The sequence below is a fragment of the Panthera uncia genome (assembly GCF_023721935.1).
Source record: "Panthera uncia isolate 11264 chromosome A1 unlocalized genomic scaffold, Puncia_PCG_1.0 HiC_scaffold_17, whole genome shotgun sequence".
Classification (NCBI taxonomy): domain Eukaryota; kingdom Metazoa; phylum Chordata; class Mammalia; order Carnivora; family Felidae; genus Panthera; species Panthera uncia.
Genome location: NW_026057577.1, coordinates 97,031,227 through 97,055,171, shown reverse-complemented (window position 1 = coordinate 97,055,171; position 23,945 = coordinate 97,031,227). Strand labels below are relative to the sequence as shown.

General features: G+C 36.0%; 1 long non-coding RNA gene across 1 annotated transcript in view; it reads left to right on the top strand.

Annotated features, from left to right (window-relative positions):
• LOC125934448 (uncharacterized) overlaps positions 1-23,945 on the top strand; it is a 391,501-nt gene that overhangs the window by 16,012 nt on the left and 351,544 nt on the right. Inside the window, exon 2 of the long non-coding RNA XR_007461403.1 lies at positions 21,605-21,647. This is a non-coding gene — a long non-coding RNA (uncharacterized LOC125934448). The remainder of the gene's footprint in view (positions 1-21,604; positions 21,648-23,945) is intronic.

The window sequence follows — 23,945 nt, the reverse complement described above, 5'->3', positions numbered from 1 at the left end:
TGAGCACAGATATATGAACACATGTATGCAAACAAACAAGCAAAAAACAAACAAAAAAACCCACAGGAAACAATTGGAACAGCTGCTTTGTGGACCAGTGAGGTAAATTATTTAAGGGTTATTTTTTGAGAAGTCCTCACAATTGATCAGCTTATTGATTCAGAAAGATATCAATAATCAATGTACAAATCTGAGAGTCTCTTGGAAGCCACTGTTTGATTTGACATTGACTCACCTTCTTGTCAACCATCACTTCCTCCCTCCTCATTTGGTCCCTCTTGGTTAGAATGTAAATATATAGTACTTACAGACTTCCTTAATTAAATAGAATGTGAGAATTATAATGCGCATTTCTATGTTCATAGGTATAAATTGTGAATATTTTTAGTGTCACAGCTATACCTGGGCTTAGGTGAAATAACACAAAAATTAAGAAAGGTTTCTTCCTGTAATCTAAAAGCTCTATATGGAGCTAAAAGCACTGAAAAAACGCAGAGTTTTCAAACAAAATATGAAATAAAAATATTCTGAAACATATAGGGAAAACAGTAAAGTAGCATGGAATTTAGTGGAAAATTATTTGTTCCAAGAACAGATATAAATGAAGATTAGTAGAGTTTATTCACTTTTTTAAAGATTTTATTTTTTAAGTAATCTCTGTATCCAAGACAGGGCTCTAACTTAGAACCTCAAAACCCAGAACTGTATGCTCTCCTAACTGAGTCAGCAGGCACCTGACTGGCTAAGTTGGAGAACATGTGACTCTTGATCTTGGAGTCATGAGTTTGAGCACCATGTTGGGTGTGGAGGTGACTTTGAAAAAAAGGTTAGTATAGTTTTAAAAGACTTCAAATATATAAGACAAATGAGCTGAGATTAAAACATATGCTAAGCTGCAAGAGAGAAATAAATTTGAAATATTTCCCAAAAAGCAATAAAGAAAGTGGGTCTGAACAAGTGAGTCCATCTTGATTAATAACTGAAAAGATATCTAGGCAATTTTAAAAAATAATTTAGTTACATAATAAATAGTTTTTTGTTTTTGTTCTTTAAAGTTTATTTATATTTTGGGGGTGTGGGGAAAGACAGAGAGAGAGAAAGAAGGAAAGTGAGTGTGGGAGAGGCAAAGGGAGAGGAAGAGAAAGAGAATCCCAAGCAGGTGCCACACCATCAGCATGGAGCCCAGTTTAGGGCTCAACCTCATGAACGGTGGGATCATGACCTGAGCTGAAATGGAGAGTCAGACACTTAACCAAATTAACCACCCAGGCACCCCCCAACTTTTTTTAAAAGTTTTTTTCAAAGTATTATTTATTTTTGAGAGACAGAGAGAGACAGAGTGTGAGCAGGGAAGGGGCAGAGAGGGAGGGAGACACAGAATTCAAGGCAGGCTCCAGGCTCTGAGCTGTCAGCACAGAGCCTGATGCAGGACTCGAACCGATGGAACCCATGAACCGTGAGATCATGACCTGGGCCGAAGTCAGATGCCCAACCAACTGAGCCAACCAGGCGCCCCCCTCCCTGACTCTTTTTTAACTAGGCTTCATCCTCAGCATGGAGCCCAACATGGGGCTTGAATTCAAGTCCCTGAGATCAAGACCTGAGCTGAGATCGAATTGGATGCTTAACTGACTGACCCACCCAGGAACTCCATAAATAGGTATTTTTAAAAGGAAAGTATAAAATACAGAGAAAAGACAAAGAAGAAACAACATACTCTCAAAAGAGAAAAATATGGTTACATACTTCCCTGAGAGTTTTGTATAGTTTGCAAACACAGAGAAATTATTAGTCAGATTGTCTAGGTTACATGGCAGTGACAAATTCCCAAATTTCAAGGGCTGAACAGAACAAAGGTCTGTTTCTAATTCGCATCATATGTCTAATGCAGGTTGGCAGGCCTTCTGCTTCCCAGAGTCACTCTGAGTCCCGTCTGTTGGAGCCTCCAGTATAGTGTAGCTAAAGTATTTGAAACACATGGCCTACAAGTTTGCTGTGGTTGATTAAGAGAAGGCTCATGCAGGATGTTTATAAGATCCAGGCATATAAGTGGTTTATATTACTTCTGCCACATGGTCTCAAATTTACTGCAAAATAAATTGACAAATATAGTCTTTCTAAGTGCCCAGGAGAAGTAAAATGAAATAAAGATTTGGAACAATACAGACTTGTTTCTGTCTCCTCCCACACTCGCAGTTTTGGACAAAATTTGAATCATTATGTTTTACAGTTTAGCTTTATTTGAATTAATGAATTATGAATATATGTTTCCAATGTGTGCAGAATATTTCATCATGTAAATATTGTACCCTTTACACAAAGTATTTTTCTACTTTTGTAAATTGAAATTCCACATTAAAAAAAAAAAGTTTATTTATTTATTTTGAGACAGAGACCACAGGAGAGGGTCAGAGAAAGAGGGAAAGAGAGAATCCCAATCAGGCTCTGCATTGCCAGTGTGGAGCCCAACACGGGGCTCAAACTCATGAATTGCGAGATCATGACCTGAGCCGAAATCAAGAATCAAATGCTTAACCAACCAAGCCAGCCAGGAGCCCCACCACATTATTTTTGTAAAGTATAGCAGTAAAGTTGTAACTAAGAGTGTGACTTTTCTGTCAGAAAGATCTATATTTGAATCTATGACCCCTTTCCTTGCCACCTGTATGACTGGACAAGATTCCTTACACAACTTAGGCAGATCTCCGGTGATCTATTAGAATGTAACAATAATGTCTTTCTCATTTACTACCTTGAGGACATAGTGAGATGATAGGAAGTGCTTAGTTCATATTTCACTATTAAGTGTATAAGCCCAGAATAAATGGTGGTATTGAAAGCATTTTTTTATGATATTGGTGGTAGTTTGTGTTATTGCATAGAGCTCTTGTATGAACACCATGCATAGTAGCTGAGGCTAAGAAATTTTCTCTAACACAACACATCTGAGGCTTACATGAACTTTACCACAATTTAATCCTGAACAGAAGGATCATCTATATTGCCAATGCTACCCAAGTAATTTTTTTTTTGATTAGCTCATATTTGGAAGGAACCTGAGTGGTTTTGAAAGTATGGAACAGTACCATAATTGTATATTGTGATCACTCCACACTGTTCTTCCATAGCTAGCCACTGCTCTGTGAGAGAAGAAAATGTATGCCATCTGGTGCTTTAAAACAAACAACCAAGCTCTGAATTGCAAAGGCACATCTGTATGGATGTTTGTTATAGCAGTATTTATCATTTCAATGACATGTATCCCATCTAAAGAATCATAACTGGTAGTAAATTAAAGTGTGAAACAACATTAAAAGAATATGATACAGGCATGCAAAAGGAAAAGGGTAGCTAATACCTCATCCATTTATATAGAAAGATTTCCACAATATTGGTATTATTTTTTGTGCCTCCTGTGATTCCTCTATTTTTACTTTACTGCCTTCCTCTGCATAAAGTGAATATTTTCTATGGTAATTCACACATATCCTCACAGTACTAAGTCTTGTCAGTTTTTGTTTATATGAACCATTCTAATAGGTACGTAGTGGGTCATATGGTAGTTTTTTTATTAAATTTTATTATTAAAGTATAGTTGACATATGATGTTATATTAGTTTTAGGTGTACAATATAGTAAGTTTACAATGTATACACTATGCAGTGCCCACCACAAGTGTAGTTAACATCTGTCACCATGCAGTATTATAATATTATGACTATATTCTCTGAGCTGTACTTCTCATCCTCATGACTGATTTATTTTATAACTGGAAGTTTGTACCTCAACCACATTATAGTTTTACATTTCTGCAATGAAATGGTATTTACTATTTCCATATGCCTCTTTGTCATATGTGGTATATGTGTGTGTGTGTATGTGTGTGTGTGTGTGTGTGTTCTATGTGTTATGTGTATCTTTTTGTCTATTTTAGTATTGGGCTATTTGGTTTTTGGCCAGTGAGTATTGAAAACTATATATTCCAGATATAAGTCATTTATCAAAAATATAACTTGCCATATTTTCTTCCAAGATGAAATTTATCTTTGCATTCTCTTATCAGTGTCTTTTGAGGAACAGAATTTTTTGTTGTTTGTGAAATATAATTAATTTTTATATCATTTTTTGCTGTTGATATCATACTCAGGAGACCTTTGCCTAAGCTGCATCCAGAAAAAAATTTTTTTAAATGTTTATTTATTTATTTTTAGAGAGAGAAAGTGCAAGCAGGGGAGGGGTAAAGAGAAAGAGGGAGACAGAGAATCCCAAGCAGATTCCATGCCGTCAGCCCAGAGCCTGATGCAGGACTCAAACTCACGAACAATGAGATAATGACCTGAGCAGAAACCAAGAGTCAGATGCTAAACCGAGTGAGACACACAGGCGCCCACAGAAAAATTTCTCTTTAACAAATTTATAGTTTTAGATTTTACATTTATGTTTATAATACTTTTTGACTTATTTTTTATATATAGTATAAAACATAGATTGTTGGGTGTTTTGTTCTGTACTAAATCTTGAAATCAAAGAATGTTAGCACTACAATTCTTTTTCTTTTCTTTTTTTAAGTTGTTTTGGTTATTCTAGGTCCTTTGCCTTTCCCAGTGAATTTTGGAATAAGTTGTAAGTTTCTGTGAGAAAATCCTGATGACATTTTGTTTGGTATGTGTTGAATCTATAGGTCAAAAAGGGAATAATTGACATCTTAACAATATTGAATCTTCAAAAGATGAACATAAATATCATTCTCATTATTTAGTTCTTCTTTCATTTCTTATAGCAATATAGTTTTTAGTTTTCTCTGTGCAAATCTTTTGTTTCTTTTGTCAGATTTACCCATAAGAATTTCATGTTTTTATGGTAATGCAAATGTATTTTTTATTTCAGTTTTTATTTTTGCTGGTGCATAGCACTGTGGTTTTTTAAAGATATTGATTTTGTATCCTGAAATATTGCCAAAATCACTTATACATTCTTTAACTTTTTTCTATCAAATTTTCAAATAAATTACCATATCTGAAAATAAAAATTGTTTTTACTTAATTTTTTTTCTGTTTCATAATTCTGCCTAGAGCTTCTAGTGAAATATTTAATGGAGATGGTGAGATTGGACACCTTTGTCTTGTTACTGATCTTAGGTTGGAAGCATTCAGTCTTCCATCATTACTATTGTATTAACTATGTGTTTTTCATAGAAATACTTTTCCAGGTTGAGGAAATTTCCTGCTATTTCTGATTTAGTAAGAGTTATTATTATTTTTTAATTTTTTTTAACATTTATTTATTTTTGAGACAGAGAGAGAGAGAGCATGAACAGGGGAGGGTCAGAGAAAGAGGGAGACACAGAATCTGAGACAGGATCCAGACTCTGAGCTGTCAGCACAGAGCCTGATGTGGGGCTCGAACCCACGGACCGCGAGATCATGACCTGAGCCGAAGTCAGACACTTAACTGACTGAGCCACCCAGGCGCCCAGTAAGAGTTATTATTAAGAATGGATGTTGGATTTTGTCAAATGCTTTTTCTACATCTAGTGAGATTTTATATATAGTACGGTCCTTTTTATCAGGCTTGTTTTTCTGGAATAAATCCTTGTAAAAATTTTTGGATTTGATATTATAAAATTCTATTAATAATTTTTTCACCTATAATTATTAGTGATATGGGTCTGTAGTTGTCTTTTCTTGTAGTGCCTTTGTCCAGTTTTGATATCAAAGTAATGATGGCTTCATAAAGTGATTTAAAAAATGTTTATTTATTTAGTTTTGAGATATAGAGAACACAAGCTAGGAGGGGCAAAGAGAGAGAATGAGACATGGAATCTGAAGCAGGCTTCAGTCTCTGAGCTGTCAGCACACAGCCCTATGTGGGGCTCAAACTCATGAACTGCCAGACAATGACATGAACTGAAGTTGGATGCTTAAAGGACTGAGCCACCCAGGTGCCCCGGTTTTAAGATTCTTTAGATAGACCACAGCAGTGCTCATCCTTGTGATAATTATTCTGCACTACTGTGGCAAGATCATTCTTTTTGCTCTACTCGATGCCCCATGAATTATGGAAACAGCACTACTCCTAGTCCTGTGTGATGATTCCTTTCAGATGGTTCTTTCTACAGCCTCAAGTAGTTTCCTCTCCTGAATTCACTGATCAGTACTCAGCTGAATACTTGAAAGGAACTCTGTAGATTTCTGGAGTTTTCATTGTGTTGACCTCTGTCTGTTACACTGTCTTGTGAATCCAAGTCACCATCTTGCCTCTCCTAGAATCTTAGCTCTCTATCCAAGTCAGAAAGTCCTCTGAGCATTTACTGGATTCCCACTCCTTCTACCGCATCCCAGAAATTCTCTCAAGTTAATAGACTTAGGCTTTTGAGGATGTTGGTATCCTCCAAAATTTATGTTAAAATCTTAATGCCCAAATTGATAGTATTAGGAAGTGGGCCTTTGAGAGGTGATTAGGTCATGAGGACAGAGCCTTCATGAATCTGATTAGTGTCTCATACAAGAGGCTCAAGAGAGTTCTCTTGTCCCTTCCGCCATGTGAGAGTATAATGAAAAATCTGCTAAACAGAATAGGGTCTTCACCTGACCATGGCTGGCATCCTGATCTTGGACTTTTAGCCTCCAAAACCGTGAAAAATAAATTTCTGTTGTTTATAAACTTCCCAGTCTATAATATTTGGTTAGAGCAGTCTTAAAGGTTAAGACATTAGTCACAAGCCTCACCTCATTTGTTTACCATCTCTCAACGATTACTCACCTTGATTGCCTGATTTCTAGTGTCTTAAAACTTTTATTTCCCATATTTTGTCCATTTTTGGTTGTTTCAGTAAAGATTGTTATTCCTTGTTATTCCATCTTGCTCAGAAGTGAAAATTCTATTTATTTGTAATTACATAGTAAACTATGAGGAATTTTTTGTAAAAATTAAAATAGTGTGGATTAATATAGAAGTCTCCCTTTAGTTGTCTGCAATGTCAGTCCCTTTCTGAGACATAACCACTGTTTTGTGAGTATCTTTCAAGACTATTTTCCATACATTTATACGTATATATCTTCACATAGCATAATAAATTTCATGTGTGCATTTTCCAAACAAATGATGCCACATCTTTCATATTGTTCAGAAACCTACTATTTTCATGCAATGATGTGAGACATTTCCATCCCCATACATAGAAGTCTCACTCATTCTTTTCAATTTCTTCAGTATTGGTAAAATAGTGTGTTTAATCATTTCTGTATTGATTACGATTTTTTTTTTCATTTTTTTCTCTACTGAAAGGATAGGTGAGATGAACAGCCTTATATACCCCTCTTTATGCAGTTGTGCAAATATTTCTCTAAGACAGATAATACAAATAGAATATCTAAGCTAAGGGTAAGCACCTTTTAAAATTTGATAGTGTCAGGTTGCCCTCTAGAATCCTTCACAACAAAATTGTGTATATGAAAGAACATCTTCCTCATTTGCTTATCAACTATTGTTAATATGTAATATTTTAAAATGTAATCAAATAAGTGTAAACTGGTTTAATATCGTTTTAATTTTATTTTAAGTTCTGTAGTTACTGGGAAGGTCAAACATATTTTTATGTGTTAACTCTTTATATTTTCTTTACCATGAACTACATTTGTTAACCATTTGCCTATTTTTATAAAGATATCTCTTATTGTTTTGTGAATGGTGTGTGTGTGTGTGTGTGTGTGTGTGTGTGTCTGTGTATGTGTTTGCGCGTTTTTAAAGTTTTATAATCAACAAAATGTATCGTTTTGGAAGGGAAAATATCTGAATCTTTTATTTATATGTATATATTGGTTAATTAATCAATTAATTAAAACCAAGCCATTACCCATTTCCCATCCCAGCTCTGCACCTTCCATCAACCACCGTATCTATGACCTAGGCCAAATCCAGGAAACTGGCTTTCCCTTTGTTCCAGTCACATATAGCCTTCATCAACGTGTTATCTTTTTAGGATTATTTTTATCTTTTATACTAAACTTTAATAACAAGCTTATTTGTTTTTTTTTCTGCATGTATATTTTGGATAGAAATTAGATATTGTGGTTAATCTGGAAATTTGGATCAATGTAAAGGCTGTTTTATGGCCTCTTAGTGTGAATTAGAAGTGTGGTAAGTAAGACCAGCTCAGGAATCCAGATTATATTTTATATTTTTTTTCTTTGCTAATGGCAGAGTTGTGGCTATAGACCTGTTTATACAACTTGAATAGAATTATATAGGGATTTATTGTCTGAGGCCTTGTTTCTGAGAATGCAGGTTAGACTGAGTCAATTTATCAAGGAAGAAATACAAATTCTTACTATTTGATTTTAATTGTAACACTCAAAAGTTTACGTAGGGTTATCCTCAGCAAGGTTGAACAAATTCATAATACAGGTGAAAACTCTTAACTGGTTAGGTCTGACTGCTTATATGAACATAAAATAATTTATGTTAATTTCTTTGACTTGACAAGGTATATATTACGTGATTCTTCTAGTGAGTATATTTTTTACTCACTATAACTACTGGCCTTTTCTTGGGGATTTTCCTGGTGAGCTCCTTGAGAGTGGAAGTTTGCTTCACTACTCTTCAAGTCTTTCTTAGCCTTTGGCACAGCACCTTCCATGTCTCTAGGCAAGCTCTGCTCAGGAAAATGTTGACTGTTAATAAAGAATAATATTAAAGATACTGCTCATATTGATAATAATGATAATAGTGATAATAATAACTAGAATTGAGTTTATGTTACATATTAGGCAGGGGCCTAATGGCTAGTTCACTTCCTTTTAAAAATGAGGTAACTGAGGTCTATAAAGGTAAGACAGAGGTTGAGCCTAGATTCTGACCCAAGCATGATGACACAATATGCTGGACTTCAGTTGATGCACTATGTACAATTCAAATTCAGTAAATGTGTATAATTTCATAAAGCACTCCTTTGTTTGAAAATCTGTCTCCTCCCACTAGGCCTCATGTTTATTGAGGTCAGGTGTCCATCTTGTTTATTTTTTTCTTCCAGGCTGTAGCACAGTGTTTCTGGCACAGAGGAAGCTCTCAGTAAATGGTATTAAAGTAGTGAATGGGATGAATGTCATGCCCTTCCCCCTGAACCTTCCAGAACAATGTCTAAAATCTCTATATCTTATATGGCTCTCAGAATGCATATTTCTGTGCACAATGAGTACTATATGAATGTTAATTGATGATATGACTGAAGGTAATAATGTATTTTTTCCTCAGAGTCATAAAAGTGGGTAGTTGTATTAGTCAGCCATTAACATAATAAAAATTCCCAAAGCTCAATAATTTAAGATAACCATTTATTCCTGGTTTGTTGTGTGTAGGTAGGCACAGAGTTGACTTTCTCAGCTGCCGTGGGCCCCGGGATAGTGGTTCAATTCAAACACGTTTCTGTATCTCTCTCTCATCTTTCTTGGGCCAGCATGTTTGATGTGGCAGGCTCTTTTTACAAAGATGGCAGGAAGGAGGGGCGCCTGGGTGGCGCAGTCGGTTAAGCATCCGACTTCAGCCAGGTCACGATCTCGCGGTCCGTGAGTTCGAGCCCCGTGTCAGGCTCTGGGCTGATGGCTCGGAGCCTGGAGCCTGTTTCCGATTCTGTGTCTCCCTCTCTCTCTGCCCCTCCCCCGTTCATGCTCTGTCTCTCTCTGTCCCAAAAATAAATAAAAAACGTTGAAAAAAAAATTAAAAAAAAAAAAAAAAACAAAGATGGCAGGAAGGAGGATAAGCACATCACAAGCCTTATTGGCTAAAGCAAGTCGTAGTAGAAGTTGTACACTCCATCTCCAGTAGGAATAACTGCAAAGTTCTATGAAAAAGGGCATGGATTTTGGTAAATAATGGAGTCAATTATTCAGTCTATCACATTTGTACTAACCAAGCAAGTGATAGAGAAAAACATTTAGAAACACCAACAGCAAAATTTTGATTAAGCCCTTAAATTAATGTAGTAGAATTTTGAGGCAAAATCCAAGCCAATTTTTATCTAATCACAGTTTTCTTCTGCCATTCCAACAAATGCAGATAATATTACAGCCATTTCTAGAGTAATCAACTGTCGTATCCCAAACAGAAGATTATAACTTCAGCTGGAAATCGAGCAGCAGGAAAGGTGAAGGCTTAAAAAAATAAATAAATAAAACTCACTTAGACTCAAGTGATACTTTGCAATAAAGAAAGAGGGTATGGACAGGAGGATTAAGAAATTAGCCACACAAACAAAATTGTATACCAGTAGAAGACTGTGCTTGTCATTAGAGGAAGCACCAGAGAGAATTTAGACATCAGAAAATGAAACATGAAGTAAATGTGACTGGCCTTGAACAGTAAAAACTGAAAGATATTTATAAAAAATAGAAAGGTAGTAAATCTAGAAAATTAAACCAGGGAAAATAAAGATTTCCTTTTACTTCATACAAAAAGCATTATCTTGTATATGTTTCTCTTAAAGCTTCTTAAGCTTATGGAATGAGTGATGCAGAAGAGTGCAGGAGGAATTATACCAGTGTTTCAGTCTTTGAGAGACAGAAATGGATTGTTCACATCCAGGCTCTGTACTCCCTTGCAGGTACTGAGTTCGGTATGCTGCATCCCTCCTTGAGTCTGCCCAAGAGCATCTGTATAGCTGTGTCAATGGCTGGGTCCAAATGAGGATCAGAGATCAAAGCTGAGACATAAACTTGTACATAAACAAAACACTTCATCTTCTATCTGAAGATAAAAGTAATAGGGAAAAATGTCCAATGAAGTAGCTCTCCTTGTACAATAGCTGAACATTTCCCTGCAACTTTTCTGTGTTTTTCAAACAATTTTCTTTATTTTCCCTTACACGAAATGACATACACTTGCAATTTCTCACCCCTTGGCCCAAATTGTGGGTCATTTTCTAGTCTCTCAGGCATTTACTGTTTTATATACATATAAATACGTGTACACTTATGTATACACACAGACAGGAGAAAAATATGAACATTATCTTAACAAAATGTACTTTATACCAAGTTTAACAGAAGGAACAATGTGTATGATCTTAAAAATGAATTTTGATAAGTATAAAAACAGGATCAATAACTTTCATAAGAGAAAGAGTTCCTCAGTTTCCCATCCTTGCCCATCAAAGGTAGAGTTGCTGTAAAATAGAATTAGATTTATCAAAATATGGTGAATGTAAGACCATAGTATCCCATCACTTTCCTTACTTCTCAGGACAAGAATACATTAAATCTGTTCTTGTACTCCTAGTGGAAAAGCAGATACAAATTTAAGGGCTAGAATTCATAGGATCATTTTTTTAAAAGCTGTGAAAAATACACACATACATACATACATAAAGAGGCACCTGAGTGGCTCAGTCAGTTAAGTGTCCAACTCTTGGTTTCAGCTCAGGTCGTGATTTCACAGCTTCCTGGGTTCAAGCCCCTCATCAGGCTCTATGCTGGCAGTGTGGGGCCTACTTGAGATTTTCTCTCTCCTCTCTCTCTGTCCCTCCCCCATTCACACTGTCTCTGTCTCTCTTAAAATAAAAAAAAAAAAAAAAAAAAAAAAACTTAAAAAAATAAATAATAAAAAAGCTATCATATTTGTTTCTGAAAAATCTGATTATGATTGTAGAAATCCAAGGCATACTAGGAAGCAGAATGAATCTTCTGACTTGACTGCTTTTCCATTATTATGTAGAAATAATTCACACACTTCCTGTCTCTGTTTCTCTTTGCATACATAAACCATGGGAATTTTAGCGATTTGGGATATACCTAATGTAGACTGGTCCATGAGCTAAAAAGCTCAATTGGAAATTACTACCACCTGCCCAAATCATTCACATGACATAGGGAAGATGGCCTTGACCTTATGAAATGGATACTGCCTTTCATATCCTACTTTCATGCATGCATCTACTCATTCTTTCAAATCTGTGCTTATTTAGTGAGTATTTTACAGGCCAGATGTTCTGATACATACCAAAGATTAGGAGATTGATGGGGCAAGGGCACAACTGTTGAGAAACTCATAGTCTAAAGAAGATACCCCTATAAATAAGTTATAATGATGAAAAAATATCAAAACAGACCACTATGGAAGCTGGAAGAAAGCAATCAGCTTTGTCACTAGTAGTCCAGAAAGGCTCCACAGAACAGGTGTACTTGTGCTGGATCTTGAAGTATAAGCAGAAGTCTGCCTCCTACAGAGAAAAATGGAAGATGTACCAAGGAAAAAGGACCTTTGCAAATTCACTGAGGCATTCCCCACATGATGCCTGCTGATGGTAACCTGTAATTGAGATATGATTTAAAACACAGTCATGGGGAGTTATTTTAGTAGAAACTGTCTCCTCCTATCTGTACCCTAAATAAGGCTATGAAATAAGTCAAGTAGAATAGAACAGAACCTTAACTGGATATAAAAAAATTTTCCCTACTAATAAACCTTTCTTTCAGAAAAGTGGTCATTCTTATCTTGGTTGAGTTCATTGTGTAATAATGTTTATAAAATTTGTTACAATTGACACAGGTAATGATATCTTGAAGCATGTGTAAGTAGGTGGTATTTGCAGATTTGCCAATTTTGCTTTGAACTGTATCTCGTGTCATTGTATAGTTTGTGTTTTAGGGAGGTAAATGGAAAGGAACACACTCTTTCTTGCTCTTAAACAAGGCATTTATTTCATTGGAGATATTGTTTATGGGAGCTTCCTAAGTAGTCTTCAAGAACTCATTTATATTCCAATTGAGAATTCAAGTTCTCATAGTAAAAGATCCCCTTAAAGTTCTCCGTATTCTCTGTCATATTGTTATGTTTCCACTAAAAAAAGAAGTAGAGGGTTATAGCCATGATTTTGTCTGTTATCTTGTCCACTTCCTAGGAGAAGGATGAGAATTGCCTGTGTGTCTCCCTTCTTCACTTACTGGCGCTTATTGTCTTGGTTGGCCAAAGAAGAAAGTTATTAGGCTGTATATTTTTAAAGGGCAAGAAGAAATGACCCTGGACTTCATTGGGCCTTTTTTGCTAGTTAATTTTGCCTTCCTGATTAAATACTGTCCTCTTACCTAGATTTACAATAAGCACATTTCCTTCTTTTTAATCTTATCTTCCTATACCTGTATATTGTATTTATCCAGTATTTAAAATGTCCCTTGTCATTTTAATATGTAACATTTGCCCGGTTAAATTGTGAAACCTCTCTTTTAACCAGAGTTCCAGACCTGGCCTTACCTGGTCAACTCTGTCTCTTTGACACTTGGGACCAAGCAGGTCAATTCAAGAGCACTGAAACTTCGACTGTCTACCATTTCTTCACAGTCTTAATTGGATATCTTAATTGACAGTCAGACATATGATTCCACTAATTACCAGCTATATGACCTTGATCAAGATCATCATGACAGGAGTCCATTATGGAAGTCTACTGTTTATATCTTGCCATCTAATCAATCCTTTTCCCACACAACCCTTACCTTTCTTACCTTCGCCCCGAGAGATATTGCTTTTCTTGTGTGGACCTCTAAAACATAGCATAGTTCATTCTGATAGTCTTCACACAATATTTAGCCCTCCAGCCTCAAAATCAACCTCTTTTTCCCTGTCTCTCTTGTTCTTTCTGCCTCCCTGCATCCATCCGTTTCTATTTTATTTTTTACACACATAGAATTTTAAATTATGGTGTTTGTTCATATTTAATAATTTACTATGTACACATCCAAATTTGGGTTTCTATTTTCTTGAGAAATTTTTCTAAAAGAGTTTTGTTTATACAAGTTTGATACAGTTCCTACTACTCTTTTCTCCTAACACCTAGATGCTATTTATCAGCTTACTTATGCTATTGTTTTCTCTTATGTTTGTCCATCTTCATTCACTCTGCTGCCTGCTCGATCTCTGGAGAGACTTGTGTTTATGACCCCTGGCATAGATTTATTTATAGCCACAAGCAAGATAGGATTTATTTCTAGAAAATTGAGGGCAAATAGTTAAGTAATCTTCCCAAAGTCATGTTACTCAAAGCCCAGTCTTTTAATTCAATTCAGTATCTTTCTCTTACACAGTGTTTCCCATTCTTGAGTGTGTCTCAGAGATACCTGGAGATTTTGGTAAACAGATCGTTAGCCCCTACCCCAGAGTTGTTTGCTTGTCTGTTTTCTATTTACCAAGTCTGGATTGGGGCCAACAAATTTGTATTTCTAGCAAGTACCTAGTTGATGCTGGTGGGGGACCACACCTTGAGAACCATTATGCTTTGCCATTATCTTTTTTAATATCTTCCCCAAGTCCTTTCAGCTTACCTTTAAAATTAGATTAAGAGTATTTACTCTGTCTTCCTCTCAAGTCTCAATATTGCTGTTTCAAATCATCTGCAACGACAACAACAACAACAACAAAATACAGCTACAAAATAAATATAAACCCTGTCTCCTTCACTAGGGCATAAGCTCCATGAAAGCTGGAGCAATCTTGTTCATTTCACTATTTCTAGTTTTTTGATAAATAGTAAGTGCTTTATAATTTTTTGAATAAATTAGTAAATAGTAAAACCCAGGGCTTTGATTAAAGCCTTAATTTGATTAAAATTAAACAAACAAAAAAAAAGATAGAAGTAGAGACCTGGTCCCTACCAATCAATTACTATTTAAATTCAAGAAAATAATTCCTAGGGAATATCTATGCTTCTCTGATTTATTTGGTAACTTAGTCATGCTTGTGTTAGGAATGCAAAAGGAAGCAGTGTATCATTTGCTGATAGCGCTTGTTGTAATAGTTTCTCTTCTGGGTAGTAAGAGTTTCTACATAAACATTCAAAGGATTGTAATCACTATCCAGAGACCGAATCCTCTGCCCTGACAGTTGGAAAATGACTCTACGCACTGACAGCCCCACAGGATGGGAAACGCAATAGCTCTGCTACTACTGTGTAATGTTGCTAAGCTTAATTGACTGCACCCATAAGTAGTGGGAGAAAGTGAGAGTGTGTAATCTATACTACTCTTAAATTATCATGTGGTACCAACTTGTAGGCTTCCTGGAGAATCTCTTGGAGGGTAAGCCATGAGGTATTTGGATTTTAGATTTCCCTGTCCATTCTAAGGTTTTTTTTTTTTTTTTAAACGTTTATTTTATTTTTGAGACAGAGAGAGACAGAGCATGAACGGGGGAGGGTCAGAGAGAGAGGGAGACACAGAATCGGAAGCAGGCTCCAGGCTCTGAACTGTCAGCACAGAGCCCGACGCGGGGCTCGAACTCACGGACCGCGAGATCATGACCTGAGCCGAAGTCGGCTGCTCAACCGACTGATCCACCCAGGTGCCCCTGTCCATTCTCAGTTTTACTCACTTGTTCTTTTTTTTTTTTTAAGTCTCATGCTGTTACTTTCTCAAATGTACTTTGCTTTTGCTTTCTTTTCCTTTGCATCTTTCCACAGAGCCACTCTTATTCCTCTTTTCTCACCTCTCCTTCTTACTGAATACTCTGATCAGCATTCAAACATGAATAATTAAGACACCACTCCTGTCTTTTCATTCCTCTCCAGATACTGTTTGTTCTAATCTGCCATGAAGCTTTTAAAAAAGGTTGTCTATAAAGGCTGTCACACTTTTACTGTCATAATTACCTTACTACTCTTGTCTTATTTTATACCCATGACTCACAAACAGCCTTGCTAAGGACATCAGTAATATCCATGTTCGAAATCGAAAGAACACTTCTCAGTCCCCACCTTACTTAACCACTCACTACATTTCACACAATTGATGTGCTTCCTTCTTGAAGGTTCTTTTCTTTTGGCTTCCAAACTACTGACATTCTGTGGCTTTGTGCCTTCCTCCCTGAACACTCCTTTTCAGTCTCCTTTACAAGGTACTGTCTTTGTCTCTCTCCTAAACATTAAAGTTCTACTCTTCTTCCTCTACTGTCTTTCCCTGAGTGATCTTACACACATATGATTCAAATGCTAATATTCACTACTTCCTATCATGCATCCATGCCTCTCATCTAACAGATAGGTTTATGGATTCATTGTCTTCTTGGGAACTCTACTTGAATAGCTCTCAGGTATCTCTAACTTGAAATGTCCAAAATTCTACTCCTGAATTCTCACCTTCTCACTTCAACATCTGATGTTTTCTCTCTCTCGTCTGCTATAACTGACCCACAAATTCATGCCAACATCTATCTCCACCCTATCCATGCATCCTCAGCTACACTGTTCATTCCCTTGTCTGATTCATCATCATTGTTGTCTCTGAAACTTTACCCCTTTTAGTCATCTTCCTGAAATGCTGTTCTCCCCACTCTTTATTACAGAGAATTCCTATTTATCTGCAGGTCTTTTTTTTTTTTTTAAGTTTGTTTATTTATTTGAGAGAGACAGAGAGAGAGAAAGAGAGAGACACAGAGAGAGAAAGAGATAGCATGAGTGGGGGAGGGGCACAGAGAGGGACAGAGAGAATCCCAAGCAGGCTCCTCACTGTCAGGACAGGGCTCAACATGGGGCTGTAACTCACAAACAGAAAGATCATGACCTGAGCCAAAACCGAGAGTCAAACACTTAACGAACTGAGACACCCAGGTGCCCCTGATCTACCACTCTTAATTTAAATGTCCTTTGCTCAGAGACCTTCCCAGACCCCTCAATCCCACTGGTATGCTCTCAGAGCATTTATGCAATTCTTTGTAGCAGTTACCTTGAGTCATAATTCTGCTTTTCTATGAATGTTATTTCATGTTATCTCCTTAATATACTGTAACCCTTATGAGTGCAGTATCCTTGATAGTGTTCCTTTCTTTTTTAAATGATTATATCAACCAGGGTGCAACTCAGAGCCTAATACATATTAGGCCCTTAGTAAATATCTGTTGAATAAAAGGTATTCCTTACAAGTATTCTTCTTACTAGATATTTTTTTTCTAGTTTCCATCTCCTTTTGCTACTTCTCTCAGATTGATTCCTAACTCTGTCCTTTTCTCTCTTTATCCTTTCCGTCTTCTTTCCTTTATTTTTTACTTCTCTTCATTCCTTCATGGAAAACATGGACTTTCCAGTTAAAACTAAAAATCCCTACCTACTTATAAAGTTTATTCTTATTTAAGAGTGAGACAACTAGTTTAATTCAGATAAAGAAACATATACCCAATAGCAGATTTCCATTTCCTTTTTTTTCTCTTTCTCTCTCTCTCTCTCTGTCACTCAGTCTCAAATTTGGCTTTGTAACTTAGACATTTTGGAAGAGAGATAGTGTGTGGATGAGCAAGATAAATGATTCTGTCTTAAAATACCCAGGACTAACTGTATATATTGATTCATTCAATCTTTCCTTTATTCATTCATTTAATCATTTATTCATTTAACTAACTTATTGTGTATTTTGGACTTTTATAGTCTGAACCTCAGATCCCCCATTTACTTGCTGAGTTGCTGTGACAAATAAATTAATCATTTCTCAGTTTCTTTATCTCCTGAAATGGGTAAAAACAGTAACTAATTTATATAATGAGTTATTACATGCAGAAGTGACTAACACATAACAAACTCCATACAATTATTAGCTAGCATTATTTTAAACATCATCATTAATTAATCATTACTTTTTTTGTATATTGTATTACATAATGTTGAACAAAATACAGTGTATGTCTTCACATAGTTTACATTCAAGTACAGGGAAAACTGTGACTAAATTTGGCTCACTCACCAGTTTTGTACATCATGTTTTATTGGAGACGTGCCTGGGCGGCTCAATAGGTTGAGGGTCTGGCTCTTGATTACAGCTCTGGTCATGGTCTCACCATTTGTGAGATCAACCCCCATGTAGGGCTCTGTGCTGAGAGCATGAGCCTGCTTGGGATTCTCTCTCTCTTCCTCTTTCTCTCTCCCTTCCCTGCTGGTGTGCACACACATTCTCTCTCTCAAAAATAAATACATAAGCATTAATAAAGTTTTATTGGAATATAGCTAGCTCATTTCTTTATTATTTGTCTAAAGTTGCTTCATGCTGCAACAGCGACACTGAATAGTTGTTAAAGAGATCAAAAAAAAAAAGTTTAAAAAAAAAAAAGGGGCGCCTGGGTGGCTCAGTCGGTTAAGTGTCCGACTTCAGCTCAGGTCACGATCCCACGGACCGTGGGTTCGAGCCCGGCGTCGGGTTCTGGGCTGATGGCTCAGAGCCTGGAGCCTTCTTCCGATTCTGTGTCGCCCTCTCTCTCTGCCCCTCCCCCGTTCATGCTCTGTCTCTCTCTGTCTCAAAAATAAATAAAAAAAGTTAAAAAAAAAAAAGTTTTAAAGAGATCATATGCCCTACAAAGCAGAATATATTTACTGTTACACTCTTCAAGGCAAGTTTGCTGACCCCTGTTCTGTTGCAGGTAGACATACTATCTATTTATTCAGGCGATAGCCTAGGTTATAGGAAATCCATTGGAATCAGGGAAACCTGGATTAGTATTCCAATTTTCCCATTCTACCACTGTCTTGTGTGGTTTTAGCATGCCACTTATCTTTCCTGTGTATCAGTTTCCTTGACTCCAAAATGGGCCCAGTGCCTATCCTGATGTGTTCTTACAGGGTTAAATAATAAAATGTATATACATGTTTGCAGTTGTTGGTGCTCCATAAAAACTTGTTATGCTTTCCTTTTGGAGAATAAAGATATTATCTTATATTGGTATTATACATATTAACACTTATTACAACTTTACAACTACATAAAACCATTTTATATCAGGAGTCAAAATAATCATAGTCTGTAATAAAATAAAGTCCAGTAGAAGAAAAATAGATTTTAATTGCAGTAAATGCAAATAAAGGACATGTTAAACTCCACTTTCCATTTTAGTGCTTTTTCTATCTTAACCATCTTCGTCTTGGTTTAAATTTGTCATATTTAAGTTATAGGTTTAAACCTTTTAGATGCTAATGATTGTTCTTTGCTAATTAGGTTTCCAAGGTGCTTCTAGTGCAAAAACCAACTGAAAATACTATGTAAACGAAATTACTGAGAAAGTGGAATAATCTTGTCTGTGAGAGGGAAATAATTTGTTTTTTTTTTTTAAGGTGCCTCTTTAATAATAGCTTAAAACAATAAATCTATGAAGGTTTGTTTTTTCACAGTAGTTAACCAGTCAGTAACGTTGCCTACAAAATTCCAATTTAAAAAATGACCTTTTAAAGATGGCATATGAAATTAAATTTTAATGAGTGATAATAAATGGTGGTACTTTTCACAGGAGGAAACACAATGCTTGCCTGGAGCCCTTGCTACATGTCATCCACTTTAGTGCTCTGTTATTGTATCTTCCCTTTCATTATTTTCAAGGGAAGATGACGGGACAGCACACTTTGAAGAACCGAAAACAGTTTTAATATTGTGCTTACCAAAGGCGATCTTCGTCACTGGCTAATTAGGCAGATGGCTCTCCATTGCTTCAGTGATGATTCTTTTGTAGAATGCTGTTCCGTCCCTCCACAATGACAGTATAAGGTGTTTAAGCATTTCTGTGATTATGTGGCCTGATTGAAAAATAAATCTTCATGATTGGGCTACAAAAAAAAAAGTGTTTCACTTTACCAGATGGGGACTCCACTACAGTTTTGTAGCAAACACAGAAAGATCTTCACAATTGACTTGAATCTAGGAAGAGAAAAGCTTAAGGACAAGAGGGTCCCTGCAAAAGGCTTGATGGCTTTCTTAACAAAATAGAAACAATCACCAATGCTTCATAGGCCAATATAAGCAGTCTTTTATTAATCCTCTGGGCCACTTGAGTTCATCATGCCATTTACTCAATGAGAACAATTTATCATTAATGGGCAATAATCATGGCAAACATAATTATTAATTTATTGTTTCTAGCTTAAATTTTAAAATATTGTGAAGCTTTCTGCTTTTTATGATGATGCTTTCTATACCCTTTTTGCCCTGAGGATCCTATTAGCAGAGAGCTGAGCAATTCGGTTTCATCCCCAATAAATTATGCCTTCATTCTTAAAATACAAGTACTGAAGGACTGTAAAGATTAGAAATCTGTTTGAAGCTCCCATCACTTGAAGTTTTTTCCTTGATGTATAGAGCTTCTGGTGTTAATGTAAAACAACACATCTTTCTAAAAGTTCAGAGCCAAGTCACCTTAAAAGAACCCTGGCCAGAGTGGTGGGGGAAGTACAAAATGAAATCCATTACCATGGAAGGTAGAGATGTTCGGTTCCTCAGAGCCTGTTTCTAAGATGGGCTGCTGGTGTATTACAGAGTGGGGAGGTGACTATGCTTGTCACCCACCATTTCAAAATGATTAGAAAACTGAAATTCCCAAGAAACAGGAGGTGAATTCTCATTTTCCTCAGTGAGGATCTGGACTGTTGGCACCACTCAGGTAACAGCTGCTGTAAATGAAAACCTTAAAAAAATAAAATATTTTGTGTAAATGCATTTTCGTCTTAAGTATAGTTGTTGTTGTGGGTTTCATTACTTTTCCCTGTCACCATATGATAGAAGGACGTGGTTGTGCCAACTTCTTATTATACTATTTTATTGCCAGTTGCGCCCAATGGCTCAAGAGCTAGTGTGTCTATGCCAGCCATAACTTGGTATTCCAACAACAGTGGGGACCCATGGGGGTGCTCTACTTTGGCTTAAATAAAATTGAAATTAGAAAAAGAGGTGACTCTCCAGTTTTTAACCAATCTTGATCTTTACTTGTTTCTCAGGCTTATATCAAACTGCACTAGGTAGCAATCATTTTTTCTGCTTAATTTTGATATTTAAAATTAATACAAGCCACTTATCAAATATAAAAGCTTAAATTTTGAAAATTAACTTTTCACAATCTGAGCACTTATGCATTATTTCTCTTTTGTATCCACCTCATCCCTTAATTTTGAAAATTCAGAATATATAGTTAACGTGTGAAATTCTCATAATCTCATTTTTCTTAATGCATATTGAATTTGACTGCCTGATTGTTTCTTCTAAATTAATGCAGACATATTCAGAGATGAGATAATTACAAAACTAAGCGTAAATGGGAGAGGAGTGTTGACCTAAGTAAATAACAGGAAAGGGACAAATTGTTCATGTATTCTCTTTCCAATGTAGTTAAAGAATTTTTTTTAATTCCAAAGTGAAGTGTAGATCAGAGAGCTACATTTAACTAAAAAGTTTAAAGACAGATGAATTCTGAAAGAAAAAGGGAGCAATCTGGGTTTCCTGAACAGATGTGTACTGATGTACTTTGGCTTATAACAAGTAAAGTGGATAGTTAATGATAGAAAATGTTAAAACAATTTTCACAAGCAACTTTAGAAGTGATAGATGAGCTTATGATATAGATTTTGGTGATGACTTCACAGGTACATGCTTCTCTTCAAACTCATCAAGTTGTACACATTAAACAAATATAGCATTTTGTATGTCAATCATACCTCAATAAGGTTTTTTTTATATAAAAACAGTTTCATCAACTTGTCAAAAATAAAAAAGCAAAGCTGCCTTTCAGTAGTTTAATTTCTGAATTATATTCTGGATTAAATTATATAACTACTAGGCACACTAACGGTAAGTGCTTCTTGCCTTTTTTTTATTTTTTTCTTTAGAAATGAGTGCATGAAGGCAGAAATTACTGGAAGGGAGGTCAGGGTAAGTCATATCATATTTATTTCTTACTTTTGAAGTGTAAAGAATACATTGTGTAAAACTTGTTCAGGAACTCTCAGGGGCTCGTGTCTCAGATAAATTAGACAAATTGAGTTTTTCAGGGGAAATGAGATGTTTGCTATAGCTGTGCTACACAGAAATATGCCACTTATCCCTGACATTTTGAGACCCTGCTTTCTGCATGCCAGCCATCTTACTGTTCCACATTGTTAAGTGTATCATGGCCAAAGTGGCAAAAGAATCTCTGGATGAATTCCCATTTTAGAATTGTGAGTCTCATCTCTCTGTGTAGCTTCTTTGTTTTGTTTTGTTCTCTGTTAGTCTGGTATGGCATAGATAGTGCTTAAAATCACAGGGCAGTACTAAGCTAGGCTTCCAAATGTGACCCATGTTGAAGTCCAAGTGCAGAAGGTCACAGACTGGAGTTGATTATAACATAATCATGTTTCTGTTAGTATCTGTTTAGTCTTTTTAGTACCACTTAGTTGTTTTTCTATGAAGTTTAAATGTATTTGACTTTATGAAAGGATAAAGCATTTGTTGTGTTATAAATAATCATGTAAAATCGAAAGCCATGGACTTCTTACCGATGACTTATATGATTTACTTCACTTCTAGTGTGTAATAGATATGCAAAAAATCATTTTCTTCAAGTAGAGAATTAGAACAAAATGTCTTGAGAAATTTCCTGAAGTTATTCAGAATGTAAATGAGTAACAAAGTCAGAACAAATAGCATTTTCATGTATAATAAATAACAATAAAACCAAGATCTCCTTTGAAAGGAAAGAGGAAGAAAAGAGAAAAAGGAAGAAAGAAATGGAAAAAAAAGAGAAAGCAGGGGAGAGAAAGGGCAGGGAAGGGAAGAAAGGAGAGAGGGAGGGAAGGAAGAAAAGTATGGTTGTATTGTAGATTAATTTTTCCTAGTTGTATATTCAGAAGTCTAAATCTGATAATGGTACTCATGTATCTTTGATTGTCAGTGCCTTGTTAAATCTTGCCGATTCAATATTCAGCAGAACACTAAAGGTTTGGGGATAATGGGAGTTGTACAAAGGGTGGAATTCTGAGCCTTCCTTCATTTTCAGATAATTCAGTTCCACATGGGCTTTGCATATTGTGATTTTCTATAAAAATGTGTTTTAAGAAAGAGAGAACTTATATGGCAGTATGCTGATATCAGTTAAATCTAGCTGGTGGGGACCTGAGTGTCTATAACATTGATTATTTTGCTTTTCTCTGTTTTTGAGATGTTTTTAAATTAAACATTAACAATTCAAAACATTATTTTTTGAAATATCTGCACACGTTCAAAAAAGTGTCTTTGAACTTCATTGCTCTGTCATGTCACCAGCATGTTAACTGAGACTGAATGAAATTATCAACATTTTAACCAAGTAGATTGCTTTCCTTATAATGAGAAGTCTTAGTGTATGTGACAGAGATGGGAAAGTGTTGATATTATAGTTTCCCTCTTGCACCAGCTAATAGAGGTTGGCTGTCTGTTTGTCCTGGACATCTCCTAATTTATTCTCCACTCTTATTTCAAGTGAATAGAATTTTTAGATGGAAGTGAGCAGTCAGAAAAGGACTACATTTCCAAGGCACGTTTACCCATGTGACTGAGCTTAAGCCAGTGGTCTATATTTGGAATATCGAGTGATAGCTTATGGAATTCTTCCTCAAGAGATGGCTGCTTCATTATTTTGCCCTTGGCGAGAAGAAAGTTCTAGGTACAATGTAGAGAATACCACACTGTCTCTGACATTGTCAAGTTTCTTCCCATTGCTTCATGAAATGTGGATGTGATATTTGGAATTCAGTCTTGGACTGTTAAATGTGAGCCATCCATTTGGGAGGGGATAGATGAATATTTGGGTTTGTATTTTTATAAGCTGAAAAAGAACTAACATCACCAGTATTAATTGGTTTCATAAAGGAGCGAGATTTCGGCGAATATGTATGCAGGGTTTGCAAACTGGTAGCCCTCACATCAGTGTGACTCAAAGACATTATTGGATAAAAAGGGTGTAGATATTTTACCTAAATATTTAGAATTGGGTCTTCTCTTGAAAAACAAAAGGTAACTCTAGGAACACTGAGCCCATGTTCTCACATGGCCCACATACTGTGAAACTAAAGAGCCGCAGAAACAGCAGAGTTGGAAACAGCAGAGTCCCCTCAGTCCCTATCATCCCCTTATATCTCCTCCATACCTCATTTCACTCAATCCACTGAGCCCTGCAAGTAAGGAATTGTACACCATAGGTCAGATGCCAGG